At 43.7% G+C, this 17395-nt stretch overlaps 1 protein-coding gene across 10 annotated transcripts in view; it reads right to left on the bottom strand.

Annotated features, from left to right (window-relative positions):
- Tenm2 (teneurin transmembrane protein 2) overlaps nt 1–17395 on the bottom strand; it is a 1398763-nt gene that overhangs the window by 136559 nt on the left and 1244809 nt on the right. The window lies entirely within an intron of this gene.

Raw genomic sequence — 17395 nt, 5'->3', positions numbered from 1 at the left:
AAGGGACAATAGGGGCCTCAAAGAAGCACAAATTATTAGGCAAGGTTAGCAACACACAGGAATCCGGAACTCTGTCACTCCCTATGTGGAAACTCTAGGCCTCAAATATTTGCAAAAGTAGCATTTTAGAGCATGGTGGTAGACCAATGATAAGTGCAGAGACGGGTGGAAATGGGTGCGGATGTACCATGCTGGGCCTGTTGAGAGGTCAGGTGTGCACACATACATACACACACACACACACACACACACATGCGTGCGCATGCACACACACAGACATGTACACACTCACATGCACAACAGGAATCGGTGACTGGCTTAGTTTGCTTCCATTTATTGTTGGGCTTTCGGGATTATTGTGCATTGGAGCAAATGGGAGGGAGATAAGAAGTGAGAGAGGGGGTCGCATGAGGAGCATTGCGCATCTTCCTGAATGCTAGGTTTGCCAGTTGTATAGACCATGGGTTTGAACCAATGAGTCAACCTGGCTGGCCTTGTGCAAGGCACTCTCTGTGGCTCTTCAGCGTGTGTTTGGGGGCAGCCGCTGTCTGTCGGCTTCACAGGCTTGCTGTGAGGGGACCGAGACGACACAGACTCTTTTGAGCTCCTTGGAGAAAATCCACCATGTAAGTGCAAAGTGTCACCATTCTACCATGGCCATGAGACTCTGGTCAGCTTAAACCAGTCAACAAGAAGGGCTGGGGCACCCAGTAAAAAGGCAGCCACAGCTATCCTAGGTAAATGATGTTTTCTAACTCCACTGACCCTGTCCTGGAGCCAAGGGTCGGTGACCACACAGGGGCACTCCCCTTGGTTCCCAGTCCTGGCTGTAATGGCCTAAACAGCATTTGCGTAAATGTTGAATTACTTGCCAACGCTGGACAATTGGGAGAAAAGGCTTGACAATCCTGCTTTTTGGCATCTACTGAAAAACTGGTCATTTTTGAAAAAAAAAAAACAAAAACCCAAAAAACAAAACTAGGCTTGGATTTCCACAGGGCAACATGAGACCGGGGCTGGTTCGTGCCCACTGCGGCTAGGGCGTTTGTCTCCCAGTCCACCGCGAGTCCCTCTTTGCTCACTCACAATGCCCCTGCCTCAGGCTCACATAGACATTTGAGTTTACAGTTCTTTCTACTGGCTCTGCCCTCCCTCCCCTTCCCTAAATCAACACAGATCTTTAATTCGTAGTGCCCTCATTATCCAAATCTAGGCCAGTTCCCCTTACAGAGGAAAGACCTGCCCAGGTACCAAGAGAAAATGAGAAAAGACTGGTTTCGTTCCCTCTCCCCTCCCTTGTCAGTAATTCCATCCTAAAAGCTCCAAGTTTTCTTACTTAGAGATGTACAAGCAGTAATCCAACTAAATTAGATTATAAGCATCTGAAAGTTTTTGTGCTAAACAAAAATATAGAGCTAAGAGAAGATGAGATTTAATTAATGAGTGTTATTTAACAGAACAAGTTGTGCCAGACACGGAGGATTAAAAGATAAAAAGGATAGGAGGGAAAATCAAATTTTAATGAGGTTCCATTGTCCCTTGTTTTACCTGGGTCTCCTCCATATCGGGAAAATGCACACTTACTACGAGTCACCTGCATGCACCCACACAGTTTCATACCTGACCGCATTCTCTTACGCAGTGACACCGTGTAATCAATGAATTCAAGCTCCTCTTTGACATTCTAGTACTGCCATCTTTCCATCAGTTTTATCTCTATGGAAGCTGTGAGCAAGGGTCACCCGTGGAGGCCAGCATTAGACCAGGAAGGGGATCTTGGGTCAGCACAGTTCAGTCTCATGTGGGCAAAAAGGCTGGCAAGGTCTGAAATACAGACTACCACTTTCTCCTTGTTCTCTGCTGCCCTAGAGACATTTTCAGAAAGGGGCCTCCCGTGTCACACCCAGTGTGGTATTGCACACATTCGGCACTCAATAAATGCTTCACAGATGTTAAAATCTACCTGTCATTGCTCAGCTTGAATTATACAAGTGAGGTGTGGATTCCAGATTTGGCATGAATGATACATGGATGGTTTTCCATTGATGGGCTACAGCTAAGTGGGCCACATCTCTTATTATCATCGCTCCTTGCACACTCCCTAACTTGAAGGGCTTGAAGCCAGGTGACCCACAGAGATACCTTTGGAACAAATAACTCGAAGGCTGCAGATATCTGTGTTAATGCCTGAGGCTTAGCTCTGCAGCATTTTTGTTTGTGTGCGTGTGTGTAGTACTGAAACCACTTAGTGTGTCTGGCTTTATATGGATACTGGGGAATCAAACTAAGGCTGTATGTTTTGCAAGCAAGCCCCTTTATCTGCTGAGCCACCTCTCCAGCCCTATGTTGATGATTTTTTAAAAATTTATTTTATTTGAGAGAGAGAAAGAGGTAGAGAGAGAATGGGCTCATTAGAGCCTTCAGCCACTGAAAATGAACTCCAGACACATGTACCACTTTATGCATCTGGCTAACGTGGGTCCTGGAGAATCGAACCGTGGTCCTTTGGTTTTGGAGGCAAGCACCTTAACCACTAAGCCAACTCTCCAGCCCTGAGTTTTAAGCTAATATTTATGAAGTATTAAGCACTGTGCTATTAAGTACTTCTCAGTAAATGAAGTCTTCCCAACCAAAGGTCAGCTAGGAAAAATGGAAGCTTATTCAAGATACATAACTTGTCAAAGGTCATCCAATTTTGCAAGTGATAGGGAGCCAGAGCTGCTTGATGGCAATTGTTAAGACATTTAATCCTTTTCTTAATTTGGTGTGTGTTTGTGTGGTGTGCATGGCTGTATGTATGTGTTCATATGTGTGTGTGGGCACACGTGTGTGCCAGTGCAGGTGGCAGCTAGAGGTTGATGTTAAGGCATTTTTTTCTCAATTGTACTCTATCTTATTATTTTATTTTATTTTTAAATAGTCTCTTACTGAACCTGAAATACACTGATTTGGCTAGACTAGCTAGCCAGCAAGCCTCCAGGATCCTCTTGGATCTGTCTTTCCCAGTGCTGGAACTCCAGGTGCCTCTAGCTGTGCCTGGCTTTTATGTGGTTTTGGATCTGAATTCGGATCCTCATGCTTTGCACAGCAAGCACTTTATTGGCTGAACCACCTCCCCAGCCCCCATATTTACTCTTTTTGATATACATTTATCCACACCTCTCCAATATCTGAACTCACACACACACAAGTGACAATAGTAAAGTGTTGATCACGAGTGTTAATGGTTAGGAAAGAGGGAAGCCGTGTGAGGCTGACAGTCTGCGGCAGGGTCTGATGTGGGTAGTGAGCGCCAAGCTGTTCAATTCTGGGTAGACTGTTCACTGTATCGACTTTTTTAAATGATATGATCACACTTCTTTCATCAGGCCCCAAGACAGCAGGTCAGTAATTGTATGGGTACAGATCTTTCTTGGTCTTCTTATATGGAAATCACAAGTTAAATCATGTTCAGAGTATGGCGAGAAGTTGATGGCAACATGCTAAGGGACTCACGCTGGCTTGCCTGCATCCCCAGATTAATTGAGCAAAGCTAGTTTCTTGCATCCCCTACCAATATTTTCACTCGCTTTTCCCTATTCAGGGGGATTGTAATAATCAGGGTATTCGGGCTCCCTGGGTTCACACACATGCGAAGCAGAGAAGTGGTCTCATTGGTCTGTGGTCAGGATGTGTTCTGCAAAGCCAACCCACTGCTTTGAATTTCATGTCATTAGAAAAAGTGTGTTTGGGGCTGGAGAGATAACTCAGTGGTTAAGACATTTTCCTACAAAGCCGAAGGACCAGGGTTCAATTCTCTAGTACCCACGTAAAGCCAGATGCCCAAAGGGCCACATGCATCTAGAATTTGTTTGCAGTGGCTGGAGGAGGCCATGGTGTGTCCATTCTCTGTGCCTGTCTCTCTTCTCTCAATCTCTTTCTGTTTGCAAATAAATAAATGAAAATATTCTAAAAAATAGTATTTAAGAAAAGTGTTTTGGATGCAGTGACATGCAAGGTTGTCGATAGCTTGCTAACATAATGGAATGAAATCAGATACAAACATTTCCTCTGTGCTTGTGAGGTGGTTATTTTTTAATCTTTCAGATTTCCCACCCCCTGGCATTATTTCTAGACACCTACTCAAGGTTGTCTGGCAATCCCTTTTGAAGTTAAAAGCATAATTTTAAAAATAAAGAAATGCAATTCACACTTCTTGGAGCCCATCACTTGCATATAGCTTTAGACAGATGACCTCGGGGCCAAGTTCTAAGCAACTTCATTGTTAATTTGACCAGGGAGTGCTCCTGCCACATTTGGAATCTGAGCCCCATGAAACTCAGCTCTTTCGTTCTTTCGACTTTTTCATGGGGCTTTCTGTCACTCAAAGGTTAGCTCTTCCTTTCTTGGCATGGAATGTTTACATTACGCAGTTTGAGTCACATGATGTAGGTCTCATGTATTTTAGGTGAGCAGCTTTAAGAGCCTGGTCAGGAACTGCTTAGAACCTGGGGTTTAGGAGATATGTAAATGGTTCTCTCTCCTTCCCAGCTGTGGCATGTTTAGTGTGAAGGAGAGACACACCAGGGACGCTTTCATTCATAGTTACCCTTCAATGAAATGAGGGGGAAAGGGTGTTCTTAGAAAGCTGCTTGTTTAAATGGTTGGGGTCCTGATTAAGTCTAAACTGTGACTCAGAGACTGGCAGTGTTTAGAAGACTTCCAAGCACCCTCCACTACCTTGGGTTCTGGAGTGTGTCTAAGGATGATGAGAGGTGAGGAAACTTCACAAAGGACTCCATGGTCTCTTTTCTACAGCCCGGCCTGGGATGGAATCTTGATGTACAGGGGAGATGCTATGGGCAGAAGTGAAGGACTCTTTTCCCAGTGGAACTTGGGACCAGCTGTGCAGGGTGGCAGTGGGTGCTGCTCTCTCCCCTCTCTTGAAACTTCAGGAGAGTAGGTACTGGGGGTGCCACAGGCTGGCAGTGAATGCCACCTTCCTGGCACAAGCCTTGGCTTCTATGGGATTTCCCAGAAGAAGATTTTTGTAGGCAGTAGGTTTCAGTGAAGAGACCAAGCTTGAAAAAAATCCCAGTGGACTAGATGATATGAGACACTCTCGGGTACTTTTAGAAACCCTAGGGAGTCAGAGTGAGGAGTGAATTTTGCAGCCGGGATGGGCTGATATGAATGGTTCCTGATTTGTGAGACAAACATGTGGAGACTGAGGCAGCTTAAGCTCTACCTGGCTTGGACTAGATGCCCAGAAGGGCTAAGAGAGAATCTCTCTCTCTCTTGCAGTTTGAAAATGCTTCTTGTCACCCACTAGTGACACTAGCCTCATTTGGACTATAGCCCCAGCTCATTTGGCAAAATGGATAGACACATCCTTACTGAATTATCTTCTCACTTGACACTTGTTTGTCCAGGGAGCCAACCACATCTTCAGTGAGCTAAGGACAGAAAGAAGGCAATGCCACCACAGACCACAGATGAGGCTGTCTGTAGAATTCCTCTGTGGCAGCCAGGGGGATGAGGCTGTCTTCCCTCCTTAAGGACTTCAATCATCAGAAACACACTGCCTATTAGCTTTTAATTACACTGCAGCCATTTCATCCTATCACCAAGGACCAGAGAGGCCCCTCTCTTCCTGATTACAATGAAAATATGCTTTTAAAAACAAACACTTTACTTAAAACTATGGATATATTTTTAATTAGAAGAAAGATTAACTAAATGAATTTTCTCTTGTAATTTAATCCATTCTAATTATCTGGAGACTGTTTATGATGAAATACTTAAAATTTTGCCTAGCTGCAAAATTTGCAAACGGAAAAGATCCAAAATGGCTAATGGCCTCTTGCAGGCCAGATTATAATGATGCTTAAGAGCACGTGATAAAAGGAGGAGGAGACAAGCAATCAGTTTCAATTTTGACTGACAGGTTTTTAAGGTGGAGGCACCCTACTTTGCAAAGGCAATAAAGGCAGTCCTTTTAATATCACAATGAAACCCATTATTTCGTGCAATTAATGGGTACTAAAAAGGCAATCCTTTTTAAAAAGCTTATGAAATGGAATGCTGGGAAGGAAGAGGGTTGTTAAGACTGAACTCCATTAGGCAGGCAACTTGTGAGAAAATGCAAAAAGAATCTGTTTCTGAGATGAACATCTGGGGTATCCTGTGTGGCTCTGAACAGCCCAGGAGATGAGATGAGGAATTATAGAGGGGCCCTAGATGTGACATATGGGTCATCCTCAGAGGAACTCAGGGACTGTAGCACATTAGGAATGAGAGCAACTGTGAGGTTTAGTAGGTTGAGCGAGGATGAGGAATCAATGACACTTGATTTTCCAGAAGGCACACATGCTACTTGATGGAGTCTAAGTCAAAACTCTTGGGTTACGCTGTGATATCCAGAGCCAGCACAAGCAAAGGCATGCCACACAGAGCCATGAGGAACGACAGGGAATAAGCCAAAGAGAGACTGGGACAGTATGTCTTAAGGGCCATGGATCTGGCAGTGTCCTCTGACCTGAGAAATGACAGACACCATCTTCTTTTCTTTCCCACAGTACTGGGGATTGAACTCTTGGCTCCATGCATGCTAGGCAAAAGCTCTATCACTGAGCCACATCCCGGTTTACCAGATTTCTTCTTAAAGCTGAACATTACATCATCCTACACTGCTCAAGGACATGTCTATGCTCTCCGGTTTGAGAAACACTGACTTTAAAGGACCTAAGTTGGGGCTGCAAAGCCTAACGACCTGGGTTCAGTTCCTAATACTCACTTAAATAAAGCCAGATGCACAAAGTGGCACATGCATCTGGAGTTTGTTTGCAGCAGCTGGAGTCCCTGGTGTGCCCATTTTTTTCTCTCTCTTTCTCTCCGCTTGCAAGTAAGTCCACAAATAAAAATATTTTTTAAAAAGGACTTAAGTTTTGTTTTCTATTTAGCAATAGTAGTAGAATTTACAAATAATATATCAAAGAAGTTTTTTTCTTCTGAAATATATGTATCATCTACATAAAATCCAGAATTAAAAGCAAATTCATAGGCCTCTTGGTTCTCCCAGAAACCTAAGAGGTGGAAGTTAAGAACCTTTGGCCCAAAGTAGCAGTTCCCAGTTTTGCCACGTTTCTATTAACATAACATAAATCTTGGATTTCTCGTAGAATTAACTGCTTTGACAAAACAAGCAGGTTCAATTCCAGCCAAGAGATGCAGTTTGTAGTTCACACTGAGAACTGGGTGCCAGCAGGTTGTTGAGCAAAACTTTGGGGGAATGGATAGGGACAGCTTATCTGTGACATGCCACTAATTGCCTGATGGGTCAGAGGAAGATTTATGAAGGTCTAGTTGGAAATGGGAGAAATGGGGCTTTGTGATTAAGGTACTTGCCTGTAAAACCATAGGACACAGGCTTGATTTCTCAGAACCCATTTAAGCCAAATACACAAGTTGACACATGCATCCAGACCCTAGTGTGCCCATTCTCTCTTTCTCTATCTGCCTCTCTTTCTCTCAAATAAATAAATAAATATAATTAAATACTTAAAAGAAAAAGAATATGGGAGAAATGGGCTGGAGAGATGATGATTCAGCAGTTAAAGGGACTTTCTTGCAAAGGGACTTTCTTGGGCCCGCCAGCCCAAGTTCAATTTCCTAGTACCCAAGTAAAGCTGCACATTCAAAATGGTGCATACATCTGGAGTTTGTTGGCAGAGGCAAGAGGCCCTGGTGTGTCTGTGTTCTTTCTCTCTCTCCCAAATGAATAAATAAAAATACAAAAAAATAAACATGAGTGAACAACTGTAATCAGTGTTCCCTTCTTTGCCCATCCATTAGCTTACATTAGGATGACATCATGGTGGCAGTAATAATGACATGTACTCACAACATAAGGATGGGCATAAAGCCATTTCTGTGCACTCAACCCAAAGAGGTAGGGACTATTTAGCAAGCCTATCTTACAGATAAAGAACCTGAGGTGGATCAAGGTTAGAAAAGCTCCCACTTGAGTTCAGGTAAACAGACACAAAACCTTGTGTCCTTTTGCAATTCCTATTTATGCTTGTGGTTCTCTAAGCCCCAGCAAAGGGGATGGAAATAAGTGAACTTCTGTGGTCACATCTTCTCTTACTCTTCAAAAACATATATACATGGCTAAAGTGGGGGCGGACTGTTCCATCCATTCATCCATCCAAGAACACTGCTCAATGTTCGAAAAGATTCCCCGAGTATACTAAGAATGAACTGGAACTGAGTTGATGGACAAAGAACTAATAACAAAAGCCCCTGTCACTACCGTCCATAATTCAACACGTCCTCTGAGGACGACACGTGGTATGTGTTCCTCTGACATAAGGTCTTTAGTATATACGATGGGAGTCTACATTGAAAGCCTGCCTGAGAGAAGAGAAAAGGGCTTGATTGCATCAGAGTCGCCCATTCACACCAAAAGCAATAAAACTCTGGAAATGGATGGACCCTTAGAGACTACCTCATTCGTGTTCTAAATTCAGTCAATTGCATAGTGCATTTGTGATATTTGCTATATCTTCACTGTTATTTACTTAATATTTTTCTTTAAATTTACCCTGGCCTAATAATGCTACCTACTTGCACCACATCCCTAAGCAATAACACCTATATAATCACGAGTTTGATGTGCTAGTTATATTTTTTTCTCACTACTTATATTTCTAAAGACCTTATCTAACTATTCAACGAAGTATATTTGTAGACAATGAAAAGCATTTCAGGTTTGCATATAATGTATCTAGAAAGAAAACATGTAGTTCAATCCCAATAGTTTCCAAATGAAGAAAGTGAGGTCTGGGCCATAAGGTGACTTCCTAGTCCTAACTCTAAGCTTAGGGCACACAGAATGAGTGTGGCAAGTCAAGCCTAGGACAGAGCTGCCCCACGAGACCATAAAGAGTGAGATGCTGAGAGATGAGGAAGATGTCCCTCACAATAGCTCCCAGAGTTCGGCTCTCTAGGGCCATCTTTGTTTCACCTTTCTCAGGTTGAAGTCTCTAGTTCATGCACTCATGCCCATAAAGAGAGCCTAGAACCACAGCCTCCATTCTGTGTGCACTCAGTATACCCCAGGGCAGTTCATCCAACCTTTTCTTTTTTTTCTTTTCTTAAAATATGTTATTTATTATTTGCAAGCAGAGAAAGGCAGGGGGAGGGGAGAGAGAGAGTGTAGAGAGAGTGTGTGTGTGAGAGAGAGACTTGGGCACATTAGGGCCTCTAGCTACTCCAAATGAAATGCAGATGCATGAACCGCTCTGTGCATCTGGATTTACATGGGTCCTGGGGTATCGAACCCAGGTTGTTAGGCTCTGCAGGCAATTACCTTAACTCCTGAGCTCTCTCTCCACTCCCATTCCAACCTTTTCAACAGACCTTCTTGCTATGTGTTTTCCTTTCTTTTGAGTATGGACTCTTTCTTATGGTAACCCTCTCCTATGAGTGTATGTTCTGTGAGTTGTGAACCATTTTTAGTTATTTGCTTTTGTGGAGTAGTCTATCAAACTACATAAGGAGGTTTAAGTTGACAAGATACCACCACATGCCTGAAGGTGGTTCTGTAAGAGTTAAAAATTCTCTCTCCGGGCTGGAGAGATGGCTTAGAAGTTAAGCGCTGGCCTGTGAAGCCTAAGGACCCCGGTTCGAGGCTTGGTTCCCCAGGTCCCACGTTAGCCAGATGCACAAGGGGGCGCACGCGTCTGGAGTTCGTTTGCAGTGGCAGGAAGCCCTGGCGCGCCCATTCTCTCTCTCCCTCTATCTGTCTTTCTCTGAGTCTGTCACTCTCAAATAAATAAATAAATAAATAAATTAAAAAAAATTCTCTCTCCATGGTCCCCTGCTGCCCCACAGGGACTGACTGAGGCCTTCATAACCTTACAGTGAACACCATAACCTATCTGAGAAGGGCCCCAGGGTGACAGCAGCTGGAGCAAGTGTGTAAAAGAGAATAACCTGTTAGAATTAATATAAAATAAAAGTTAATATAAAAAGCAAGAGTTCTTGAAACATTAAAATTCATTAATATTGGACAATAGTAAGGTTATACTGATGTAGTTATTAAAAAAATTTTCTCTCAACTAGTGACATTGTAGTTATGTGTTAGCCACATGTTTGTGGTGACGTTGGTTTAAACAAGTCCACTGTGATGCCAATGACATAGAAGTAGGACACATATAATTATGTATAGGACATAATATCTGGTATAAATGACTACGTTACTTGTCTATGGATTTACTATACTACACTTGTAACTTTTATTTCAGAGTATGCCTGTCCTCATTAAAAACTCACTTATGCTATTTATTTATTTAGGCAGAGGCATCTATCTATCTATCTATCTATCTATCTATCTATCTATCTATCTATCATCTAGATATCTCTATCTATCTATATATGTATACGTATAGAGACAGACAGAAAGCGAGTGAGCGCAAGCGTGCATGCACACATTGGTGTACCAGGGCCTCTAGCCACTGCAAGTGAACTCCAGACACATGTGCCACCTTGTGCATCTGGATTTACATGGGCACTAGGGAATCGAGCCTGGGTCCTTCGGCCTGGCAGGCAGGTGCCTCAACCACTGAGCAATCTCTCCAGCCCTGAAACTCAGTTATTCATAGTGCACCATGCTCTGCCAGCATGGCTTCATTCACCTACTGCTCTCCATGTCTCTTGAACCCATTAGGAGACCATACTAAGTCTACTAAGTGGACAACATAGATCATCTAAGTTTTCTAGCATACATTCTGTGATGTTCATGCAACAACAAAATTGCTTTACAATGCAGCTTGACCTCTAGCCAAAATATTGGCTACTTAAAAATGTTCCTCTGTTGTTCTATCAGTGTGTCACTCTCTCTCAGACCTTCCCCACGGTGGGGAAGGGAATCTTTTTAAAATTCTTTTAAATTTGCTTTATTTGACAGAAAGAGAGAGAGAGAAATAGGCAGGTGGAGAAAGAGAGAGAGAGAGAGAGAACAGGCATGCCAGGGCCTCCAGCCACTGAAAACAAACTCCAGCTGCATGCACCCCCTTGTGCATTTGGCTTATGTGGGTCCTGGGGAATAGAACCTGGGTCCTTTGGTTTTGTAAGCAAGCGCCTTAACCACTAAGCCATTTCTCCAGTACACCCCCCCCCCTTTTTTTTTGAGGTAGAGTTTCACTCTAGTCCAGGCTGACCTGGAACTCACTATGTAGTCTCAGGGTGACCTTGAACTCCTGGTGATCTTCCTACCTCTGCTTCCCAAGTGCTAGGATTAAAGGCATGTGCCACCATGCCTGGCTTCTTTTTTAAAATATTGTATTTTTATTATTCATATAAGAGAGGAAGGGAGAGAGGGAGGGGGAGAGAGAGAGAGAGAAAATGGATGATGGATATGCCAGGGCATCCTGCCACTGCAAACAAACTCCAGATGCATGTGTTACCATGGGATCTGGCTTACATGGGTTCTGTAAATCAAACTTGGGTCCTTCGGCTTCGTAGGCAAGTGCCTTAACTGCTAAACCATCTTTCGTCTCAGAGTGGCCTCGAACTCATGACGATCCTTCTACCTCTGCTTCCTGAGTGCTGGGATTAAAGGCATGTTGCACCATGCCCGGCCTCTACAGCCCTTAAAAAAAACAAACTATTTTATTTCTACTTATTTATTAGAGGGTGGGGGAGGGAATCTTAAGGCCTTTCTCTAGCTCTCATTTGTCACTGAGAACTTATAATATAGAGGGGAGAGATCACTTAAGACATCTAGTGGGAAAGGAGGTTCCTAGCTCTACCCATGTCTGAGCATTGAATGTGTAGGTATGGGCTGTGTTATGCATGATGTTATTGGGGTGGGAGGTAGAATGAAAGATAATTAAAAATGAATAGTTAATGAGTTAACAACAAAAAGTAGATGACTATGTGATGGTTCCACTCCTGCCGCTGGGGCTATGAACTAATACGCTGCCTGGTTCCTCTGAAACAGGGGATAATCTGAGCCACTCTCCCCAGAAGCTAACACACCCAGTGTACTTCCCTGTTTTCTTTCCTGAGTGGACCACATTTCATGGACAAATAGTTAATCATAGAGGAAGTTGTGAATGTCAAGTCCTAAAGTCAGGACAAAGTTTGTGACCATCTTGTCTATTTTCTTAAAATATTTCATTTATTTGTTTATGAAAGAGAGAGAGAGAGAGGAAGAGAGGTGTGTGCAAACAGAGAAGGAGAGAAAGAGAAAGAATGGGCACACCAGGGCCTTGAGCCACTGTAGGTGAACTCCAGATACATGTACCACTTTGCACGTCTGGCTTTATGTAGGTAGTGGGGAATTGAACCTGGGTCCTTAGGCTTTGCAGGCAAGCACCTTAACTGCTGAGCCACCTCTCTAGCCATCTTGTCTATTTTCTAATGTATACAGAAAGTATTTCATTTTTAAAAATTATTTGTACTTATTTATTTGCAAGGAGAGAGAGAGAGAGAAAGAAACAGAGAGAAAATGGGCACTCCAGGGCCTTCAGCCATTGCAAATGAACTCCAGATACATGTGCCACCTTGTACATCTGGCTTACGTGGGTCCTGGGGAATCAAATCTGGATCCTTTGGCTTTGCAGGCAAGCCCCTTAACCACTAAGCCATATCTCCAGCCCAAAAGTATTTCTTTAGCAACCGGGATAAAGAAATTACTTCTTGTTATTTTATCTTAACATTTTAACACTGATTTGAAAATGTGCCCCTGTCATTTCTACATCCTGGTTCTTGTTCTGGGTTTGGGTAGGAAACTTTAGATACACTATGTGGTCCAGATTCAAAAGAAATTCTGGGTATGTGAGATTCCTTGCCTGCAACAGAGGTCTAGCATTGCCAGTTTGTGTGTGTGTGTATGTGAGACAGGGGGTGGGGATCAAGTGTGAGAGAGTGCACATGAGTGTGTACAGGTTGGGGGATTACTGACTAAGAGTTTGTCTATAACAGTGAAAGGTTAAAAACTTCAAGTTTTTTACCTTGAAAAAAATGGAACTCTGAAGACAGTTCCAATAAGAGCCCCTGGAGGATCAAGTTAATTAACCAATCAGGGTATGAGCTGTTTCCATGGACTTGGAGATAAGGATGACTCCACAGTGGCTAATTTCATCTCAACTTGAATTCATTTGTAGAGCCACAGAAGCTCCAATGTCCAAGGACAATAGCTACATGGTTAAAAAAAAAAGTTCCCGTAACTTGGATAGAAACTGGAATGAGATGCAGAGGCAGCTGGCCTTGTGTGAAGTTGGTTAATTTTAACAGCAGCTTTCTTCCAAGCCTGTTCCCCATTGTTCGGAGGCTTTCTCCCTCTTGGACTTTAACCTCGTCTTCTGATGACAATCACTTAATCAGCACATCGGATTGTCACACGGCTGGTTTTACCTTGGGTAAAGATTCATTTTCCTTATTAACATCACAAGAACCCTTTCCTTTCCCCAATCAATTAAAGAGGAAAAATAGAAGGGCCCAGTGCAATAGATGGAAAAGAAAACTCTTTTGACACGTGCCACCTGCTCAGGTCACGCAGCCCCACGTGGCCCCAGGAATCAAGTCGTCACGATTCTGAGACACCATCAGAGGTCAGGACCACACAGGTAAAATACACAGGTTGGAATAACTACTGTGGACATGTTCACTGACCAGATTGTGAGCAGCTCACCAGCTTTGGACTGAGTGATGGTGCGGCGTGTCAGTTTGTGTCAATCAGTGGGGGGGATACAGGGCCCCAAGAGTATGCCATTCCCACCAAATTGCCGGCAGCTCCCTTGACAATAGCATTAGTAGTGCGTGCTTGCTTTCTTTCTTTTTCTCCTTCCTTCCTTCCTTTCTGTCTTTCTCTCTTTCTCCTATTTGCTCAATTCTTTCTTCTGCTGTCCAAACACACCACTATCCAACTCACCTCTTTCTAAGGGAGATGCTTATCTGAATTTATTATAGTTCATAGCCACTTGACTCAATAAAAATTCTGCAGCTCCTTCAAGCTGCAGTGCTATAGCCATTGGATGGCCTTCGTATGTTAAATCCTCAACATTAATAAGGGGTGGTGGCAGATGATAGACAGGTGCCGGGTTATAGGAACAAAAATCTATTTTTAAAATCACATTTGAAGAAGAAACCTCCTCTAACCGCCCAATATGCTTTTTGATTTATTCATAAGAGTAAACTATACCTTATCCAAATAATGCTAATATATTCCAAAGATATGGTTGATTTAGATTCAAAGTATATTTCTTTATCTGTGCAATTCTATAGGTTTTAGCCATACCTTATATTTAACTTGTTAGAAAACAGTAGCATAACTGATGTTAGGTAGATAAATCAGCTCTAACAGTTAACACTGAAATATTATGCCTTCTATTCAAATCTGGGGCAATATGTATTCAATTTTCAAATCGAAATAATTTGGAAGTGCATTTGGCCAAACATGGACAGATCCTGGTGCTTCTCCTTGACTGATGTTTCAAGTCTGTGCTTTTGTTCTCATCCTGTCCTTCCTCCCTCCTGCCTCCTTGTTTCCCTCAGCACAATGTGTGCAGTCCCTAAGTGCCGATGTGAATTGCTCAGTTGACTATTTGCGATGACCCCAAGAAAACAACCTCACTACGCCCTTTTGAAGACAGGCCACAGACAACCTGCGTACCCAACACCAACCACTCACCATGCTGCCTTGTCCCATTGTTTACTGACTAGTGCCATTTCATTCTCGTTTATTTTCTGCCTTCAAAATAGAGCACTTGAGGCTCTGCTGGAAATGCCTCCCTTTCCTCTGACTGTCAGTCTCCCCAAGGAAGAGGACTCATTCCGGGCTTGTAAATCATGGCATTTACTTTAAATGAAATGACAGGAGTATCTGTTCAAACTAAAAGACTAAAACTCCACGGAACAGTTCTGGGGCCAGAGGTTGAAAAGCAGAAGCAATTATGCATGGATGAGCATCTCTCCAGTGTCCCAGTAGCAAACCTCACCAACAAAGGGACATTTGAGAAAAGCCAGTGAGCAAAGCTAAGAGGAGGTAGCTCATGTCCTATTAGGAAAACCAGAGTCCTAATTTCTCACAAGAAAGGGCATTGGCACTTCTGAGCTTTGTAACTTTCATTGAAGAAACTCAAAAGTCACAGGACGTCGTATTTCTGAGCAAGGGCCCTCCCTGCACCAGCACACTCTCCGTCCTCGGAGCTTTACGTGGCATATAAATTGGTATCTCTTTGACAGGCCTCAAGAACTCATGGAGGTCATTTCACAGAGATGTGGAACTTGAGATGAACACTTTAAGAAGCACAGATGCCCTTTTCCAGGTCACTTCCCAAAGGGACAGCTTGACTGAAGTACCTGGGTTCTTGGGCTGGCCATCACCATCTCCACAAGATCAAAGCTGTCACTGTCCTGTCTGAGACAACTCTGTTCTCACTCCCACTCCATCGTTTCTGGGTCTCACTGGTTTCCTTGGGCCCTGATATCCCTTAAGACCCAGTTGGTATCCTTTCCTAATGGGGACACGCCTGCCTGCCTCCCTTTTCACTTCTCTCTTTAGATAGACTTGGGAAATTTTCTTATTCACAGCTCAGTTACTTTTTTTTTTTCTTCTGTAAAGGGCCAGATAATAACTGGCTTTGTGTTTTTTTTTTTTTTTTTTTTGGCCTGTTGTGACTGCTGGAGATAAAGCAGGGAAACAGACAAGATGCCAAGGAATGGGTGTGGCTGTCCTTTACCAATACTGTTTATGGACACTGAAATTTGAATTTCATAGGATTGTCACATGTCAGAAAACTTTTCTTTTTTGGTTGTTGGATTTCTGTCAAGGCTTTCTCACTGTAAAAGCAATTCTTAGCTTGTAAGCCATAGAAACATCAGGCAGCCATTCAGGTTCGTCCCTCTGGCTGTACTTGGCCAACTCCTGTCCTAATTCACCTGTACAACCCTTGTATGACCTTTCTCCGAAGATAGGTTGGAGTAGGAGAGAACCAGCAAGCTTCCCTGTAGGGACAGACCCTAACCCTGTGCCCTGCCTCCCAGACAGGGAAGGGGAGAGCAAAGAAAGGGGAAGGTTGGTTATAGGAATTTTTTTCTTTTGAAGAGACAGTGGGATTATCTGCCTCAGGGGTGTTGAAAGAATTTAGGCAGGGAGGAGCTTATTGGGGTGGGGGTGGGGAAAAGGCTTTATTTAAATCACACAGAGCATGCAAAGGCACACAGGAGGAACCCCCTGATGAGTGGAGGGAACTAGCTTCACTGTGGCTGTGCACATCCCTCCCCTGACAGTCTGCTGAATTATCCCTCAGCTGAAGATGAGAGCGGCTGTGGGGGAAGCAGGACCTGGAGGTCATTGAGAGATTGCCAAAACAATTCACTGCCAACAGACTGTCCCAGCAGGGTCCCAGTGCTACGGGCCGTGGCCCTGATTGACACGCTGCTCCTCGGATGCCCAATTAGATCAAACTGAGGCCAATTGAGTGCAGAGTCAGTTCATTCATCTCTGCTAACCACCCAAATGAACAGCATGGGAAACTGAGGCTGACCTCATCAGTCAGCCCTATGTAAGCTCCTCTCCCTGTCTCTCACTCCTGGTGGCCAAGCTGTGGCTTGGGTTTTTGGTTTAGGACACAGGGCAGGACCCCAGACTTTATGACTGGAACCAAAAGTAACTTGAGGGGGTGGGGGCACAAGCAGTGGTTTGGTTAGCTCAGCCTGGCAATGGAAAGGATGCTTGAACTGACCTACTTAACCAGGAGCAAAAGCTGGAGGTGAAACCTGCTCAGGTTGTCACAGTGAAATCCTAACTATCTGAGATGTGTGGCAAAGTCAAAATACACTGGCTTCTAATAGTCTATCAAAGAGATGATTGGGCATAACACTGGCCCATTTAATGTTCTCCCCAAATTTAAGAATGGTAAAAAAAAAAGAAAGAAAGAAAAAAACGTAACAAACAACAACAACCTCAATCAAAACCCAAAACAAAGAAACTTCAAGAATGGTTTGTTTTGTTTTGTTTTTCTACCTGAGGCAGCATCTTGGTAGCTTGGTAGCCCAGGCCGGCTTCAAACTCCCACTTCAGCCTCCTGATTGTCGGGATTATAGGAATGAGCCACCATCCCTGGCTTCAAAATGACTACCTCTTAACACAGGACAGACCTTCAAAAATAGTATTGGTCAAGAAGTTGATATCAAAGGTGTCTAAATAGAGAATGACATGGGACCAGAGGAAAGGTGTACTGGTGGCAGTGAGGACAGAGAGGCTCTGGGTCAACCACAAGGCCTTGGATAGAGGGAGAAGGCACTTGGGACTATGGCCGTGGTGCCTGGCTACCCAGAGAAGCATTTAACACGGTTCAGCAACACCCAGCCCGCAGAGCAGAGATCAGGGAGGACTTCCAGA

The sequence above is a fragment of the Jaculus jaculus genome, chromosome 6, assembly GCF_020740685.1.
Source record: "Jaculus jaculus isolate mJacJac1 chromosome 6, mJacJac1.mat.Y.cur, whole genome shotgun sequence".
In the NCBI taxonomy this organism is placed as follows: domain Eukaryota; kingdom Metazoa; phylum Chordata; class Mammalia; order Rodentia; family Dipodidae; genus Jaculus; species Jaculus jaculus.
This window is presented reverse-complemented; position numbering and strand designations above follow the sequence as displayed.